The sequence below is a fragment of the Colobus angolensis genome, unplaced genomic scaffold (assembly GCF_000951035.1).
Source record: "Colobus angolensis palliatus isolate OR3802 unplaced genomic scaffold, Cang.pa_1.0 Scaffold63, whole genome shotgun sequence".
Classification (NCBI taxonomy): Eukaryota; Metazoa; Chordata; class Mammalia; order Primates; family Cercopithecidae; genus Colobus; species Colobus angolensis.
This window is the reverse complement of record NW_012119932.1, coordinates 872,940-878,579: the sequence shown is the minus strand read 5'-3', so window position 1 is coordinate 878,579 and position 5,640 is coordinate 872,940. Positions and strand designations below refer to the sequence as shown.

General features: G+C 45.4%; 1 pseudogene; it reads right to left on the bottom strand.

Moving 5' to 3' along the window:
• Positions 1-1,467, bottom strand: part of LOC105527552 — a 53,693-nt pseudogene extending 52,226 nt beyond the window's left edge.
• Between the last annotated feature and the right edge of the window lie 4,173 nt (positions 1,468-5,640).

The following is a 5,640-nucleotide window of genomic DNA, read 5'->3' as shown; positions in this document are numbered from 1 at the left end:
ATAGCCACAGGAAGACCTGGACTCCATGTCACCCCAACATGTGAGGCCCCTCTGCCACCCTGACCCCACCTTCCATCACCCTCGACTTTCGAAACGCTGCCAACACACCCTTTGGGATCACAGCCAGTTTCAACTAAAACCCCTGTATCCTCAGTCACCCCTCTGATGGGTCCCTTTAGTGTTTTGCTGCTCTGAGGCCACTGCTTCTTCTTATGGCCCCTCGAAGGGGCAGCTGTTTCCTCTCCACATCCCACATTGGTTTTGGGTGTGCTCCTCATAGTGACTAAAGACCATGTTTCCTCTCCCCTCTACAGTCCTCACATTCTCAGACTACCACCCACCACCCCTCCTTGCCACGTCCCTTTATGCATCACTGAGTTGAGCTCCTCTCGTGTCTCAATAAGGTTAGCACCTCTTCCTTGAAACACTCTATTCAGTGCTATCCTCATGAGGCTCCTTGGTGAGTCAGTGACCACAAATGCCCTCTCCAATCCCCTGGCCTCCCTTCCCTACCTTCCTCTCCTCCAGTAATCAGTTCTTCACCTGCTGCAGCCTCTCCTTCTATCATGCCCTGCCCTGTGTCTACAGCCACCACCCCCTCCATGATCCCGACTGCAAACTCTCTACCCTGTCACCATCTCTTCCTTTGTTCCAACACTCTTAGTTGACTATCCCAGATTCAAGACTTCTTTGACGCTCTTTTGAATTTTTGTTTTCCACTTGGCCTCAAGGGCCCTGAACCCTTGGGTAGAATTTGGACAGATCTAGAAACCTGGGGAAAATTTTAAAATTGTGTATGTGGAAAGGTCTGTGGGGAAGTGGGAGTGATTGGAGAGAGTGAAGATGGAGCAAAGAGCTCACAGAAAGGGTCAGAGAAACATGTGCTCAGTTTGCCATGAGATTGAGGTCAGCCTGCCTGAAATTAAGGGAAAACAATCTGATAAGCTTGAAAAAGTTCAGTGTAATCAGATTAAACGTAAGGACCTGTGCAAGATCCAATTCAACAATAAAGCGTTCCCTGACTATTCTAGTATCTGGGGCATTTTTAATCCACTCGACCTCTTTCATTTATTAATCATCTAATGTGTTTCAGATGCTGTGTTGGGGCCTGGGCAAAGCCAGGTGAGATGTGGTTCCTGCTATCAAGCTGACTGACATCTATCAGAAAGAACAGATCACAGTAGTTTACATGATCATAGAGTTATATGTGGGGCCATGAAATAAAAGTGATCATCTAAATGAGACAGGGAGGTCAGGAACGTGTCCTGAAGAGATGCTCTGGCTAAGTTCTGGGGGAAAATAGGAGTGTAGTGGACACACCAGACTCAGAATTCTGGCCATTGTCACCCCTCCCTCTAAGGCAAGCTTCCTCTTACCCATGGCCCTGCTGGCATGAAGATTGCATTGCAGCACCCAAGCCCCTAGCCCATCTCCAATTCGTAGCAGCCACAGGAGTACAGCACCCATCACTAAAGCCTTGTTCTGAAAATAGACAAGCCGACTGCATGGTGGTTCCACAGAGTTTAAATAAATCAACAGAGAGAGATTGAGTCAGTGCAGGGGTCAGAAGCTCGGAAGTGCTATGAGATACAGGCTGGGCAGTAGTGAGCCATGACTCTGAAGAGCTACCGTAGTGTTGAAACAGAAATGCAACAGCCAGGAGGAAGACAGAAGGGAATGGAGAGGCCATACAGAGAGAATCAGGGATGCCACCAGGGAGGTCCTGGGCCCAAGGCAGACATGGAAGGGAGGAGGACCTGGTGTGGTTCCCTACACCTTTTGACGCCAGCTTCAGTCCCCAAGTGTCATCTCTCTCTCTCTCTCTCTCTCTCTCACACACACACACACACTCACACACATTTTTCTAAGTCATAAAATGACCCAGAAAATATACTTCCAAGTATACAACCAAAGAAAAATTTCGCATATGTGTACAAGGAAACAAGTACAATGATGTTCATTGGAAAAAATGTAAATATTCAACAGAGAAATCAATAATTAATTGTGATATATGTATGTGTCAGGCTACAGTTTAGAAGTAGAGTGAACCAGTATTCTAGATAGATGGATAGACAGACATATAAATATGTGACATACATACACACAGACACATCATATATATACTTTGTATACACATATACATGGACAAGGATAAATCTTAAATTAAAATGATAAAATTTAAAACGACATTGAATATATACATAATACCATTTATATACATTGAAAACAATAGTATGTGTTGCTTGTTCTGGAAACAAAAAATACAGACATGTAACTGTTACAAAAATTAATTTAAAGTTTACAATATAGTAGTTGCATCAAAAGATAATGGAATAACTTTGGCGAGACAAATTAGTTGTTCACTTCAAAAAGTTTAATTTATGTTTTATTTAATAAGAATTAAATCAAATGTGACCAACAAAATTGTGAATTCTTGTGTATTTAATGGTTTTCTTTTTTGCTTTTATTTTTTTATAGACATGGTATCCTGCTATGTTGACGAGGCTGGTCTCAAACTCCTGGACTCACGAGACTCTCCTGCCTTGGCCTCCCAAAGTGCTGGGATTACAGAGATGAGCCACTATGCCTGGCCACTGTTTTTTAAATATTAAGAAAAAAATGAATAGAGAGAAGGAGAGCAGAAAGGAGGCAAGAAGAAAGTGCAGTTGTCTGGACAACAAAATCAGAAACAAAAGCATGGATGTGGAGAGGGAGGGATGAAACATAAATGATAACAAAAAGAGAATCAATATGTGTTGGTGAATGTCTAAGGGTGGGACTCAGTGAGAAGGAGATGCGCACTTTGGCTCTGGGCTTTCTGGCTGGTACTGATGTTGATAACATAGAATAGAGAACAGGGAGCGGGTTAGGGGAGGCAGGTGATGAATCTGACTTTGGAAGTGCTGAGTGTGAAGGTCCCATGTTTCATCCAAGTGGGTAATGTGTCATGGGTACATCAATGCTAACGACAGAGCTAGGAACCATTTGCATCAAAGTTGCAGTTGAAGCCATATAACATTGGGAGACCCAGAGAAAGTACCTAGAATGCAAGGACAGATAGTAAAGGATGGAGCCTTGTGCTGTGAATGGACTGAAGATTGCCAGAAAACGAGCTTGTGAGGTGGGTGGTAAGAAATAGTGCTGGTGCCATAAGAGAATGGTATTACAGAGGCTCAGGAAAGCAAGTACCTTAAGGCATAAAACTTATAACAAAAGTCAGAAAGAAATATGAATACATATTTATTGGGTTTGGAGGTGCTGAGGTTGAGCCACAGGATCCCCCCTTCTGGTCACTCTTAGCCATTGGCCTCTGTGCCCCTCTTCTTTGTGTGTCTCCATGAAAGTATGCAGTTCAAAGCCCCAGGAATGAAAGGGTTAAGTGTATGACTTCTTTTTATGTGTCCAGTCTTTCCTTTCTTCATTCCGGGGCATTTTTCACGAGCATTCCTTCCCTTACTTGTTGATGTTATTTTAAACATCTTCTTTAAGTAGTGATCTAGGCTGGATCTGTGTCCCCACCAAATCTCAGGTCAAATTATAATCCCTAATGTTGGAGGTGGGGCCTGGTGGGAGGTGATTGGATCATGGGGGTGGTTTCTCCTGAATAGTTTAACATCATCCCCTTGGTACTGTCGTGGCAATAGTGAAGGTGTTCTCGTGAGATCTGGTTGTTTCACAGTGTGTAGCATCTCCCCTGGCCCCTTTGTCTTTCTCCTGCTCCCGCCGTTTTTGACACTTCTCTCCTTCTTTACCTTCCGCCATGATTGTAAGTTCCCTGAGACCTCTCCAGAAGCTGATGCTGCTTCCTGTACAGCCTGCAGAACCACGAGACCATTAAAACTCTTTTCTTTATAGATTACCCAGCCTCAGGTATGTCTTTATAGCAATATGAGAATGGCCTAACATAAGTAGGAAAGTATTATGGGATGGATTCTTCTCCCTTTAAAATGCTTATCTGGAAGTCCTAATCTCCAGAACATCAGAATGTGACTGTATTTGGAGAGAGGGTGTTTAAAGAGGTCATTATGCTCAAATGAGGCCTTTAGAGTGGGCCCTAATCCAGTACGACCGGTGTCCTTTTAAGAGGGAGAGACACCAGGCTTGTGCGTGTGCAGAGGAAAGGCTATGTGAGGACACAGAGAGAAGGCAGTCATCTGCAAGCCAAGGAGAGAGGCCTCAGGAGAAATCAAACCTGCCAACAGCTTGATCTTGAACTTCTAGCCTCCAGAACTGCGAGAAAAGACATTTCTGTTGTTTAAACCACCCAGGCTATGGTGTCTTGTAATGGGAGCCCTAGCAAACCAATGTAGGAAGGATGTGGAAGTTCTGCTAGTGACCAGGTCTGCCTGGCTGTGTCTGTTATGAATGTGCTTGGGCGTCCTGGAGGGAGCGATGTGTGCACAAGTTAAGGTTGCAGATCCGGTCACAGTCTCAAAACCAAAGGGGACAGAAGTGGGCGATGAAGTCAGGAAGATTAAACTCAGGGGTCAGATCATGTAGATCATTTTAAGGATATCTCTGTTGAAACGTTTTTAAAAGTTACAGTGTCTTGGCTTGATAAGGCCACTGGAAAAACAGGAAACTGAACAAAAAAACTAATTGAGTTCATTTTAAACAGCATCCATCCTCTTGCCCCTGCAGAAAGGTGAACAAAAGGCAAATGACACAAACCTGAAATGCTAGGCAGAGGAGTTTTGATGATGTGATACGGGAGACAGTCTAGGTGTCTGAGCACGAATAATTGAAGAGTGGGTGTTATTTGAGGAGGATCAAGGAAGGTTGGGAAGGAGGTGGGGGATAAGAACATTCCCAATCTCAGCTTGCTGTCATGTCTTCCTGCCTCCTACCTCCTGTCACATCAGTCCTTCCTGTAAATGCTGGCAGAGGAGACCCTGGCCCCGGTGCCATTTTCTAGAAGATGCTCTCTGCCATTCCCCCAGCCAGACTGGTCACCACTAGGTGATGATTCCAAGGGGCCAAGGGGCCATGTCCCCCAGAACCCATGCACCTCCTTCTAGACCACACCCTCCAGTACCTGGGACCCTGGAATAATATACTCCTACAGTCCCAAGCCCACTTCCAGCACCCCTGCCTGCCTCTTTCCAGGGTCCACCTTCTGAAGGGTCAAGAGGGCTTCTGAGGGGCTGGAGGGCTGCAGTGGAACTTAAATGTGAAGCCAGGATGTCCACCCATCATTAATCACCTCTCCAAGCAGGAGGGAGCCAAGAGTGAGAAGAGAAGGGGCAGGGTCACAGGCTGGGGGAGTGGAGGCTGGTTCTCTTTGCGAGGTGACATTCTGGTACTTCACACAGAGGAACCCGAGTTCTGAAGTCAAACCTTGTATTCCATGTCCTTATGAAGCACTGTTTGCCAAGGTAGGAGGACAAAACATGTTCTATGTAACAGTATGGAGCTCAATGTATAACTTTACATGTTGGACATATGGTCGTCTCGCTCTCATTGCCCAGGCTGGAGCGCAATGGCATAGTCTTGGCTCACCGCAATCTCCGCCTCGCAGGTTCAAGCGATTCTCCTGCCTCAGCCTCCTGAGTAGCTGGGATTACAGGTGTGTGCCACCATGCCAAGCTAATTTTTGCATTTTTAGTCGAGACAGGATTTCACCATGTTGACCAGGCTGGT